The following is a 14,506-nucleotide window of genomic DNA, read 5'->3' on the forward strand; positions in this document are numbered from 1 at the left end:
TTAGTTTTATCTGCGAAAGGGATTTATGCTGCTTACGAAAGTCTGGTGTGGATTCTAGGGTGATCAACATCTGTTCGACGTCAGCTTGACATGAAGATTTGGTGTATTTCCCTGGATTCCAACATCAGTGCTATTAAGGCAATCAAATTTGATAAATTAAAACTATAAAACTAATTAGGGATACTCCAGCTGAGATCTAGCAACAGGTAATTAGGAACTACAGTTGCAGAGTCGGGGGCGATAACATAGGATGATGTGATCTTGTTAGGTGAACAAGAGAATAGTTAGTTGTGTAATTCGAAGCTGAGTATTTTCTAGATGTTGCTTTCCATAAATACTGCACTACTATATCTGTACCTGCCGCATTGTATCCTAAGATCGTTATAATTGTTACGCCCGTCATTTGTCCAGTCGTTAGGTCCTACTGAGAGATGAAATTGACAAGAATTTTCAGACACGTACTCGGAAGATCTTATGAAACTCTACGTGCACGTACGCCGAACTGTCGCCTTCTTGTGATATTTTTTGGACTTTATTACCATGCACCTACGTTCAGTAGCATCTATAACTCAATGCTTCGTTCTGTAATTTCACTAATGTCTCTTGCATCCATTACCTAACCTATTTTTCCTAGAATGACATCGTTATGGCTGTAATTGTATTGCCTATGATTTCGAGTGTATCTGTTACTTGTAACACCTCACGCTGCAGTGACAACGTGGGACACAGAGCAAGGTATTCTGAATGTAGAGAATTGTATTTTGATCCGTGCACAAAAATTTTAAAGAAATGATTGTAGCGCATTACATTATATTGGAAATATACGTATATTTACAACACATTTCTTCGCCACACAGAGCTGTTTTGTTTTGTAACGCGGGTGTATTAGATATACAGAACTTTTGCTACAACTCAGTAATTCTTAATTCCTCTTCTGTTGCAGTTATCGTCTTCGAGAAGATATATTTTTCACTGTGAAACCTGAGCCGACGTTCGAAAATGTTCCAGTAAGTAAAATATAAATAATTGTTCATAAGATACTGAAATACCCTTAATTAATGGTCGTTAGAAACATACTCGTATTACAGATATTGCTGTCATTGTCAAATACCTTCTTACAAGGCCGAAAAAATAATACTTGGAGTAATATGAGCCTGTACCGAGATTCATATATAATCTATAGATTTTCAGAACATCGTATGTTGCTGCATATAGAGTGTTATTTCCTTCCTCACTGTGTAATCCATAAAATAACTTCATAAAATCATACAGGGCGATGTTGCAATGTGACTGGTTCAGGAAGACTCGATGGGTGTGGCACTGAATGATAACCACCAAGTGTCTTTCACTGTGTTCTTACAGTTCTGAGAACAAGTGACAAGGAGGTTTGGTTTTCACTTTCGTGACCAGCGGATGTTAGACTCCTTACAATATGCCAACCTGTCGTCTTCTTAAAGACCCAATGACACAACCAGGGGTGAGTTATTTTACTTTAGATTCCAGTTAATTAATACGATTTCGAATTCCACCTAGGTGCGTTTATAGCTATATACGATTTCTTCGTGTAATAACTTATTTCTATCCGCCATGATCAGAATAAGATCATTTTTTATAATTCTGTATACATTACGTTCAAATGATCAAACGATTTCTAATACTTGATGTACGTGAACAGACAGACTAATGTCTACGATGTGAGAAAAACTCCATGCTTGTTCAATAGAAAGAGCTTCACCAGTTCAGCCTTGGTCCGCCTCTGCCCTTTATGCGAGCAGTTATTCTGCCTGGCATTGATTGACTGAGTTGTTGGATATATTCGTTAGGGATATCGTGCCAAATTCTGTTCCACTGGCTGGTTAGATCGTAAAAATCTCGAGATGACTGTGCTGTAAGGGAGCAGACCATCGACCTACGTTAACGGGCCGCATGTTGGGCGGCAGTCAGGTTGAAGCTTTACCCCTGTCTGGGACGTCTCTAGACACGTCATCACAGCTCGTCGGGGCTCAGTTCAAATTGACACTCATCCCTGAAGACAATTCTACTCCTGTCAGTAAGATTCCAGGGAAAATACGTGTCTGGAAATGCCTCGTGATACCAATCAGACAGTCGCCCGCCATAAGGCTTAAAAACCAGGACTGATGGACTCGGGTGCCATTTGGTTGTCATTCGGGCTCACTTGCAGCGCAGCAGTACGTCGACGACATTTTATGCCCCGTTATGTTGCCTTTCATTGCATACCGTCTTCGGGCAATCATTTCAGCAAGATAATGCCTGCCCGCACATGGCGAGAGCTTCTACGCCTTGTCTTCATAGCAAGCTCGCCAGATGTGTCCTTAGTCGAAAATATGTGGTGGCTTACGCGCAGGACCCCGCAACCATCTCGGGATTTTTACGATCCAACCCACCAGTTGGACAGGATTTGGCACGTGCCTCTCAGGAGATCACCCAACAACTCTAAAAATCAATGCCCAGCCGAGTAAATGGTTCTATAAGGGCCAGAGATGGACTACCGCCTTACGAACTCCCTCAAGTTGTGAAGTTCTTTCTCTTGAATAAATAATCCAGTTTTTCTGAAACTGTAATAATTTTTTTGTCTGTACATGTACATCACATATAACGATTTACATACTATTCGAATAATTAGCTGTTAACGCGTCACTTCTTTTTTTTGTCTTTTTTTCTTCAAAAAGACAAGAAATATCAAATCACCATGTTTGCCTGAGAAAAACCGCAGTCAATACCAAACAATATAGATTAGAATGCATGATTCTAATACATAACAAAATTAAATAATATTTCTAAACTCGAGAAATCACAATCGAAATTAACACATTTTAATGTATCTGCCCAGTGAAGTCAGTTCACTACCATCCTTATATCTAATTGTGTTTACACATTTAAAGCACATGCTGTCTCAGAAAAAATAATGACTAATGGTATTAACGAGTAGGATAAATAATGGTTGCTGTGCCACGGACTATTGATATCACGAACCATTACTAGACACCCCTACTTTTCAGTAAATTAAAGGTAATGGTATTACACTAAATTCTGAAAATGGTTCAGGTAGCTTCTATCTAACAAGAAGCTAGAGAGTGAATTGGAAAGAGCTCTATGTTGAGCTTTATTTATGTGGATTGCAACTAATCACTTGTTGTGACCGACAGTGTTCGACTTAGACTACCTTTTTTCTTGTTTGTGCTGATGACCTCTGACCCCTAAGATTACCAGACAATGTGTTCGTTTCAATTGCAAATGATTGTATAAGAAATTTGAGAAAGTCATTGCCATCAAAGGTTGACAAGTATACTATATAAATGTTATGACGACATTCAAATAAAAGTAATACAGTTTTCTTGATTACATGATAATACATTCAGATGATAAGAGCATACCACACAACAATTGAAACGTCTGGTAAAATCTTTATTTGATGCGACTGTTGCCTCACACAGATTTTGTAAAGGTAAACGGTCTGGAATAGTTCGGTTGCTTTCACGCCATCATGACGTGGGGTATCTTATTTTGGAGTATTGGATTGAGCCAAGCGGAATTTCTCCGAGCCAAAGAGCTTGTATTATATGTGGAACCAGTACAAGAACTTTTCTTCGGACTCAGTCTTTTAGTATGACGTCTCATCTTAATAGCTATGTACCTCGTTACCAACAGGTGTTCTCGATTTGGTGGGACGTCAACTGGGAGAATGTATTCCTCAATGATTACGTGGGGATTGAGATGGGCTTTCACGGTCTGTTAATACCACCCAAGGGTGAATGACGGAAGGTGTGGACCAAAGGGATTTGGGGCACTTCATTCACTGTTTATTTTTTTACAACACACTTCTTTATTAATAACATTGATAATATTTTTAAAAGGAAACAACACAACAGGCCTTGTAATCGCCTAACTGCATAAGTGAACTACTAAAAATAATCGTTAATGTGTTTAGGAACACAAACTTCAACTAACAAATAGCATTCAGTTGTTTACTAATTAAATGTCTATTCAAGGCAATTTCCCCACATAATGAACACAATTCTATACACTTCCTTGCTATTAAATGTCTGCATAAGTTACTGGCCATACGTAGTGACCTCTGAACAACAATTTAATTCACTTAAAAAAGAACACAAACACCTAAACATGTTTACAGATTTATGGGAAAGAAATGCGTATACACCTTCTGTTTAGCAAATGAACCACTTTCGGCCTCAGCCACCAACAACATAAGTCGTTCTCATTACCCACATAGAGCCAGTCCGAGGTACTGGAAGCAAAACGTAAGTCTTCCACGTGTACACCAAAGGCACAGTTCCCCAGACTGCAAGCCGTAAGAAACCAGTCAACACGCTCCCGCCACCAAGTACAGGAAGGCGTCGGGCTAGTAAACAACGCCGTCTTCGGTGGGCGGGCACGACTACGTAACTGCTTGCCACAGTGGGTCGGTTCCTCCCGCAGCCTCTGCGAAGACCGGTGGCGAAATTAATGAAATTAGCACCACCTGTCACACAAAGGGCAAGCAACTCACCAACGTAATAAAGACAAATTATTTGCATATACAACGTGTCCAAAACAGCTGTCTATCCACTACTTCCAGCACCTCAGAGGACACCACTTAACACACTGAATTCAGAGTCATCTAAACATACCGCGCAATCTGCGCAAAACCACATAAACTTCCTGCATGAACGCACTACGCTTAAAATAAGGAGTATTAACACACATACAACTTATAAATCTCCGGGTGACTGGCCTGGACTCGTGAAATGGATCTACTAACACATCATAATGGCCAATAAACCGCCTCCGCCCTCAACTTGCGAGGCACAAATAGGATATTTCCTGCAATACACTGATTAAAATAACTAAAACAGTGTTAGTTAAAAGATTAACACTCAGTGTCGCAGGGAAACATTAATCAGAAACAGACATCGGTTCGTTACAATAAACGCAGAAATTACGTGGCTGAAAACCACAACCAAGTCAATGGCATACAGGAAGGTCAGTAATAGTAAAGACCTTTATCATTTTCCCATTCAGAGGGGCGTAAAACAATAACACTTAAGCAGAGAAGTATGATTGCCATTGCCGACTTTGGCCCATATAAACAGGTACTCATCAGCATTTAACTTCTTCCTTCTCGTAGTCAAAACAAATGGCATGCTTGGCACAAGAGTACCATAAGGCTGCTTAGCCCAAAGTCCTGTAGTCTCAGCAATACTCCATGTCTTCCAAGCCAAAATATTTGCATCTGGAAATGCTTCGAGACCACAATAATCTGCTTGATTGCCCCCATACAACAGCAAGTGTCAGCCAGGTACTACCTCAAAACACTGCTTGTACATCACAGGTGAAGTTCAGATGGAGTCCACGAAAAACATTCGGGCCACCAATCAATTTCTGTTTATTAAACTGTCCAGCCAAGTCAATATCAATCGCCTTCAAACTGCGATACACAGGTACACTGCGCCGCCAGCGGCAACGCCATGCACGTCGCAGAGGCATTGCTAAGTTTTTAAATGCAGGACACAAGTCCTCACACGATAAACGCGGACTTACGCAATGGACCCTTAATAGTAAGGCCAAGCATCGAAAGCACACTGCTCAATAAATACACCACAACGGCAAGCACACTCAGTAATCGCCAGAACGATGGACACTGAGAACAAAATGCTGCTTATATCCAAACCAGCTGTGCTCGCAATGGCATCACATCGGTCACAGAGCCATACAGACGAGAATGTAGTCACTAGAAGCAAACGGTAAATCCATCATAAACATGGAAGCAGCATGTTCCCGACAGCAGCGGCGCTTCTACCCACCAAGTCCGCCGCAAACGCCCAAACACAAGCAGGTAACGTGGCAAACTTTCCTCTTGCCACCACACACGGCGTCGGCAGACACGGCTTCACGATCCGCGCACTGCTGTCTATCACACTGTTTCTGCTCGCCCCCAAAAATCCATCTACTCGACTGTCACAGGTGCCTCGCCACCTTCCGACACGAGGGGCCGCCACTTCTCTCTTTCCTCCGAGACACAGCGATAACATTATACGCGGTACTTTCGATAGATCAAACCCGAGCCGTCACGGCTCAGGGATTTTACTTGAAGATAATCTTAAAAGTTGTGAACAGATTAACGATTGTAAGGTACGAAATGTAAACTCATTATGTGGGAAAACTTTAATCAACAACGGGGTCTTCGAAATTTACGCAGTTTGCTCGTGTTTCCGTGTTCACTTTCTGTAGCTCAATATTGGTCAGTGTGTGTTAACCGCTATCACAGAACGACGTTCCTTTTTCGTTGCTGAATAAGATTAAATGCATCATTTATTGTATGCTTAAGCAGTATGTGGCTGATAAGACTAATTATAATCAATTATTAATGTTTATGCTCAGAGATGAAACGAAAACACTTTTACCACTGCCATGACCTGCTGTCGTCAACAGTGTTCTGCTTCACTGCAACTATTGACTGAGATGAAACATTCCAGCATGCTTGCAGCTCGTTTGTGGATATTGCTGTTTTGTAATCCCGAGCTTATTAATTTCATACATAATTTGTAATATCAGTCAACGTCTTCATATTTTTAAATATCATCTCTCAGTTTCCAATACTTAACCCAATGTAATGACTTATAATTTTTACAATTTTTAAAGTTATTTTGTTAGCGTTCAGCAATAGTGTCTTCTCCAGAATTCTGATGCGACAGATCTCATGTAACACTCTCAAGGTAATCTAAAAGAAGGGATTCTTTGGAGTGCGAGAGGCAAAATACATTTCTTTTATATAACTTTCAAACACTGTCGTTCTTATAATATGTGGCAGCAGCAGCGTACGAAACTAATCCGTAAGTAAGATAGTATGAGATATTCTGAAGTTATTAAAATTTTGTAATTATTAGCATGCAGCTACTCTCTGCTACTGAGTAATACTTTAGCTGAACATTAGCAGTTACCTACTTTCCAGTATGGCGATATTATACCCAGATTTGTACTTGCATGGGCAGTATGAGTTTTAATGAGTGTTAACAAATATGCTTTCTCCCTTACAAAAAAGTAACATCGCCGAAATAAATTATATAGAGAAACAGATTTAATATTGGAGGACGTAGAGAATATGTTAATAGTAAATTGTACATAATGTGCACAGTATTCGTACCACTACTCGGAGTAAAACAATCGCAAACGTAGTAAAGTCCTGACGATGGATTATGTGATCATTCTGCCCAAAAACAACAGCTCTGAAGATGATGGTCTGTTATGTCTTACTATAGCAAAAACAACTATCTGTGGGAGTCATTTTTATTTTCTTACACGACACCTTTCAAGAGTTTTGCACCCTCATCTACATATGGATAAGTGATTTTCTTATGAGGAAAATAAAAGCTCATGTAAACTGTTGGGACACATGAAAAAGAGGGTGTATGACCTTGAAAATCTTTGTAGTATGCTATTTTAGTTGGATGTATTCGATACATGCTGTTTTTGAGAAAAGAAATAAAATGCGCTGTACTGCAAATAATTTTTTGTGCATGATACGTACATTCTGAATCCAATGTGGTCTTGGAAACCGGCTTCCATCGGGTCTTGACCACAGTATACACTACGACTGCAAATGGAAATACCATAAGTTTTATACATTCAAATAGGATATTAATAAACACTAAGGAGTGGGGTGTTTATTCTGCAATATCTGTTAAGCAGTGTACAGTGAAGTCCCTAGCCTCTGAAAAGGGTGCGTTATTGTCACATCACGGAGATTTCCTATTCCAGGAACGCATATGTGGCGACATTTGCAATACGTATACGATGAAATGCTTTAATGGTGTCAAGTTATCTGTCGTAATAATTGCTTAATTAAATGAAATATAGATGATAAATAAGGTAAATTAAACTCTACATCACCTTTGTAGTTTTAAGGTATGCGTCATTAGATATAGCATAACAGATATCTCAATGCAAGTTTAACTTCACTAAAATAATCTTTCCTTTATTCAAGGTGAAGGCTCCCACTTTTTTCTTCGAAATGGCAAATGTATAGTGCGCGAGAATCATATAAAAATAGTTACGTACTTCTACTCATTTTAGGTTTTGTTATTGTCTAAGTGCTATAACATTGTTAATTGAACTACTAGTGAAAGTGTGTCAAAGAACATAATTGTCTGCTTCCACGAAAGTCAGCTGAAGCTCATAAATCGTACATTACACTTGAATGTCTAATGCACCATATGTGATAATTTTTCTTGTTGACATGTAGAGCGAATCAGCTGTGGTGACTCTAATGCAGAATGCTTTATGAAGAGAAGCAAAGAAAATCTCATCTAAGAGAATTGCATAAATATAAACCTCTCGCGTTTACAGTGTAAACGGTGCGATTTTTGGTCGAGTGCCACTCTATTCACCTACTAGCTAAGTACCGAAACGAAGTCTTAGTTGGCAGCACGGAGTGGCTGCGCGGTTTGAGGCGCCATGTCAAGGATTGCACGCATCCTCCCGCAGGAGACTCGAGTCCTCCCTCGGTCATGGGTGTGTGTGTTGTTCTTAGCATAAATTACTTCAAGTTAGTTTAAGTAGTGTGTAAGTCTAGGGACCGATGACGTCAGCAGTTAGGTCCCTTAGAAATTCACACACATTTGAACATTTGAAGTCTTGGTTGTTTTGTCAGAGAAACGCAGCAAGCGCTCCCTCCCCCCTCACATCACAAGAAGAGTGAGAGAAGGTCATCGCTTGCGACCCATTTTCATGTTTAAATTCGGAGACAGCATTAATTTGTGCTTCATGGTTGACGCCTTTGCAACTCCAAAAGTCATAAAACGTCATCAGTTATACGAAGATTACTTTCTCGATAATTATTTTATGCAGTGTGTGAGACATAAATCCTGCTTCTAAAATAGACCTCTCACGTTTCCAGCGAAGTGAGTTGATCGAAATAGTGCGACGTTTCCATAAGCACTACGACTACCGTCTTCGGACGAAGTTTAGAAACAGAGTCTTGTTGATTGTTTTGCTATAAATGATGCAGCCCCTAGAGGACCTACCTTCCCCCACACCACAGGAGACTCATCAGTGACATAAGAACCTAGATTTCATGGGGGAGGGAAGGGTCTCAGCTACCACACGCCAGCCCCCTTGCACTCATCAGAGGATCGGTTCAAACAGAACCGTGTACGTATTGCACTCCATTTTAACACATTATTTTCAGCAATGGCATTCATCTGTTGTTGTGAGCTTTCGAAGTGAATGCATACATGTTCTACAGAAAAGACACATTTCGCAAATGTGAACTGCCTAACTTATTTTCATGAGCTTATGTTTCAATTAATCTGTAAAAATTGTTACATTCGTGCGTTGGAATGAACAGGACCTAGAATGTGGCATTTGACAGCCAGTGCTCGTCCCGAAATAGCACATCGTTGAGCTCGAACCTACTTCCTTCTGCTTCTGAACTGCCTCAGTCTTTACTCTACGTTCTGTGGTAGTGTAGCGAATGTGGTAATGTAGCGAAATTATATACATAACATATGTCTTACAGTGATCTAAGGGCTTTTTAACGCCAGTATGTCGTTAACTGACATTTTATTATGACAAATCGTAAAAAAGAGTGACGTGTTCGTGATAAATCTTCAATGCGCCGTTGCCTTGAATTGGCTTCTCTCGACCTGAACAGCAGAAATGGGCACCCTGGACTTGCAACGGATCACTGTAGCGAGACCTTAGACACATCCATTGGACTGCTCGAAAGACTGACTCCATTTCTGATTGCCCTAGACGCCTGTGGACTAGAACGCAACGCTGCTCAGCCACCCTGCCTTTCAACTGTCACATGCCCTGTGGTGAGGGGAGGAAGTTCCTCGCAGCGCTGCATTGTTTAGATTAAAATAATCAACAAAATTTTTTGGAAACTTCGCCCGAAGATGTTAGGTGCACCGCTTGTCGAAACGTTGTGCCATTTCGATGAACTCACTCGGCTGGATATCCGAGAGGTATATTGTAGAAGCAGAAACCATGCTTCATACTTTGGGTAAAATAATGAGCAATAAAATACATCTTCTTATAACTGAAAACGTTTTATAGGTCTAGGACGTACACAGACATCAACCACGAGGTACAAATTGATACTATTTCGGAATTTAAATTGGGAAATAGGCCTAGAATGAGTGTTTCACTAGGAAGGAAAACTCTCATGGAGAGCTAACTAAGTCATTGCTTCCAGTCCAGCACGGTATCCAAGATAGCTTTTGACGTTTGGAAGATAAGAATGAGATACTGGAAGACTATATGTCACCAGGCCATATGACGAGTACTCCCGGATAGCTCAGCTGGTAACGGTATTTCTTTCGATAGGCAAGGTTCTGATTAATAGTCTTTCTCTGGCACACAGTTTCAGTCTGCCAGCAAGTTTCGTGGAACGGAATGAGAGACAGCGTCCACAAACAAACAAGAAAGACTTCTTATTGACATGTTCACTTTTAATCTCAGCAAGGAAGGAGGTGCATTTACTATTAGGACGACACCTGTAATTTTTAAAGTAATGGAACACCACTTCGTTTGTTCAAATAATTGAAACGGGGGTCTACAAAACGTCGAGCATAATTCGAGCACTTATTCTTAACTAGAAGAAGTGTGTGCTTGATTTAAGTGTAATGGGAATGATAAAAACACCTTGGGACTGCTGTTTCTCTGATACTGCGGACCACAATGAAATTTTGGGCGCAGTTCTCAGATTTTATTCCCTGGTGTAGGCTTTTTGCTGTATCACAGAGAGAGAACAGTTATTAACTCAGATTCCACTTGAAAGATCACAGCATATATTAATGGCCAATTGCAAGAGTTTGGACTTAGTTGGAGGACTGAATTTTCGTCATAATTCGAAGCAGAGAGTGATTTACATAGACGCAACAGTATGCTAGTGCAGTGTCAAGTAACGGTGGTAGCTGCGTGAACATAAGCGGTCACACAGATTTCTGTCCTCCTGCATCTGACTACAAATAAAAATTTCGGATGTCATACTGAATCAGGCTGTGGTGAAAAGGGAGTCAGTAACAAACTTGCTTCAGTATTGACGTTAGAATTTGATCGTAATACATAATGTTCGTCGTGCCAAGATAGATAATAAACCCAGTTTTGTACTTCAATGAGATGAAAAATTCTGTTCTGCGTTACCAGGAAACCTGCACAAGACGACGTTGCGATATCTTACGGAAAACGAAATTATTTGTAAAGAATATTGTAAGAAATCGAAAAATTGTGACAAATATTAATGGAACCATCTTACTTTTTCTGTAGCTTGCAATTATGAACATAAAACTAATTCATAAGTAAAATGATCGCACCATAAAGATATCATGGAGCTGCTAGGTGTCAATAAAACAAATTGTCTTGAAAATGTACGGAACTTTTCAGTTGTGAAGTAGGCGGAAGAGGGTCGTAACTTTGGAAGCACCATACTTCCTCCAGCCTTCTCCAACAGCACTGTACTTTTAGTTGCTTCCTTCACATGTGCCTCGTCCGACGTCTGCTACCAACGTCATCGTGTTCCAACCAAAAATAGTTGCCACAGGTCCTTCCTATAAACCTTAAAGTTTGATTTCAGTCACTGGCGGACATTTCAAAGTGCATCAAAGAGTGACGCTTCATATTTGTATTCAGAGGCTAGGTGAAAAATTCTCCATTTGGCATATCGCAAATGATGAACTCAATGATACTTCGTTTTTGCTATGTTGGTAAATGTTTCACAGTAAAATCAGTTCAAACTTGACTGGATGAATGCTTTTGTACAGGGTGACTTTTCAGTGTGCACAAAAAATTATAAGCAAGTTTCTTGCAAAATTTATGAAAAGTTTCTTAGATGAAACAAGCAGCAAAGTATGGTAATTTTAGTATCACTGTACTTTTGCCCGAGCTTGGCACTGCTGATGAACTTGTGAATGGCAAGAAAGATATGGCGAATACCGAATAAGCCTTCTGCATAAACTGGATTTTAAAGAAATGCGCCGATTCCCGGCGGGGTCAGGGATTTTCTCTGCCTCGTGATGACTGGGTGTTGTGTGATGTCCTTAGGTTAGTTAGGTTTAGGTAGTTCTAAGTTTTAGGGGACTGATGACCGTAGATGTTAAGTCCCATAGTGCTCAGAGCCAATTGAACCATTTGAAAGAAACGCGTAGGAAGTGGCCTGTGCTACGTTAAGAGAGACAGAGAATTTTCATCAGAACGAAGTAGTTGTTGGCATTGGTATATATGAAATTTAAAAAAATGTGTAATTTGAAGTACGAATTGCTGCGACATATTTCCTATTCACCGAACTCGGCTTACCGTTACCACCACCCACTCCCAGGTCTGAATAACTGTGTGGTTGGAGAGCGAATCTATGTATTTGTCCAACCTGCACGAATCGCACTTCTAAAACGGAAACTACTCCCCGAATAAAAAAAAAAAAATCCAGAAAGGGCACTGACCTAAATGGAGATGACGTTGAACAATAATTGCGTTTTTCCCTTACGAAACACTTTTTCATCCTTTGCACCTTAAAACGAGCTAAGTATTTGGCGTTGAGTGGGGAATAGGCTATAACCTGCAAAATTATACAAGAAAAATTATTTAACCTCTTCCAATAATAGCGTTTGATACTTGTTCTGTTGTTATACTAAGTACCCTCTGAATATCTATAGACCACATATCAGCTAGTTAAAATTTTGTGTGGATTACTAAGGGAAGCATTAACGTGCAGTGGGCTTGATTCCGAGGCCGGGAAGTGAGGGAGACTAGGATGGAATCCGAGCGTGTAATTGGCAACCGATAGACTGGTTTTTGAGCGATTTCCAACTCTCGTTTAGGTATCCGGTGGTCCGTCACTCAGTTTCTTCCCTACAAAACACGATTCACATGCAATTAACATACGATACTACACACGACCGAGTGTACGTAACTCGCAGATACGTTCCCTCTCTTGGATTAACTCTCGCTGCTGCGATAGGATGCCTACGCGGCCACAAAGTTGTTGTCGCAGCTGTGTTAGCCTCTACATTCCTGAATAGCTGCTGAAACCTTCAGCCATTTCAAGCTGGGTAATCATACCTCGGTCTCCTTAACATATCTTTGATAACAAGTCTCTTTCTTCTGGTCAAATTGTGCTGTACATTTCCTTCATCTCTAGCTCTTCCGCATCCATAGCTGCATCCAGAACGGGTGCTTAGCCTGTTTGGTCAGAGGGTTAGCTGACCTGTGTGAAAAAAACTGAGTGGATGGAGCAACGATGAACTTGAGCGGGTATTATGCCACGTCCGTCCCCAATAGACGCATTGAACAGTAACGGACAAAATGAGATTTAAAGAACAAAAGTGGTCAGAGCGGCAGAATGCCTTCGTAGCAGCCCGAGTTCGATTCTCGGCTGGGTCGGAGATTTTTCTCCACTCAGGATGTGGGTGTTGTGTTGTCTTCATAGTCATCATTTCATCCTCATCGACAAGCAAGTCGCCAGAGTGACGTTAACTAAAAAGACTTGCACCAAGCGACCGGTCTACGTGACGAGAGGTCTTAGCCAAACGACATTTCATTTCACCTCCAGCTCGGTTCAGTATCTCACCATTAGTTACCTATCTAAACATTTAATCTTCAGCATCGTTCTGTAGCACCAAATTTCAACAGTTTCTGTTTACTTCTTCTCTGAACCGTTCATTGTCCAGTTTCACTACCTTACAGCTGCTCCTGGATGGCAATTGTTCGTTGTGTGCACGTAATGTCGGTTGAAAGGAAGGCAAATAGTAGTCTTCAGTTTGTTGGAAGAATTCCAAAGTGCAAGTCGTCGATGGTGACCTCATACAGAACCCTTGTGCGATCACAGGCGAACTTCTAGATACGTTACCAGCAGAGTCAGTCAACTCGCAAGTATTACTAAAATGCTAGGTGAACTCAAAGGGGATTTCCGGCAGGGAACTAGATGTTCTTTTCGAGAAACACTGTTCAGAAAGTTTAAAGACACGGCGATTCGACCGACTGTAGAATGTTCCTACTGCTACCGACGGACCGCCAAGACAAGAGAGATAAAGTTTCTTACAAAACTATATACACAGTCGTTTGTCCCTCAAATAATTTGCAGATGGAATAGGAAAGTCAATGGCCAGCAGTGGTACAAGGTTCCCTGCGTGATGCACAGTATGGGAGCTTGTGGAGTATGTATGTAAATGTATGTGTACGTTCCAAGCAAAACCCTTCATAAGACACTTTCTAACATTTAATTTATAACCGATGTTGATAGACTTTATGTTTTCAGAAACACTTTTCCTGCTGTTGCATTTATATCCGCTGCATCTAGCTCATCACTTATTTTCCTGCCAATAATAACATAAATCATCTACTACTTTTAGTGTGTAATTTTCAAGTCTGATTCCCTGAGCATTGCCTGATTTAATTAGACTACATTCTATTTCACTGGTTTTGTTTTTGTTGTTGTTCATGTTATAATATCTTCTGAAGAAAATATTCATATCGTACAGCTGCTCTTCCA

General features: G+C 40.5%; 1 protein-coding gene across 1 annotated transcript in view; it reads left to right on the forward strand.

The window, feature by feature from the left end:
• The first annotated feature begins 940 nt into the window (after window positions 1–940).
• The window catches only part of LOC126267939 (uncharacterized), an 892,931-nt gene continuing 879,365 nt past the window's right edge, over window positions 941–14,506 (forward strand). Inside the window, exon 1 of the mRNA XM_049973250.1 lies at window positions 941–1,007. The gene's annotated coding sequence lies outside the window, so the exon portion shown is untranslated. The remainder of the gene's footprint in view (window positions 1,008–14,506) is intronic.

Source organism: Schistocerca gregaria, chromosome 4 (assembly GCF_023897955.1).
Source record: "Schistocerca gregaria isolate iqSchGreg1 chromosome 4, iqSchGreg1.2, whole genome shotgun sequence".
NCBI classification, from domain to species: Eukaryota; Metazoa; Arthropoda; class Insecta; order Orthoptera; family Acrididae; genus Schistocerca; species Schistocerca gregaria.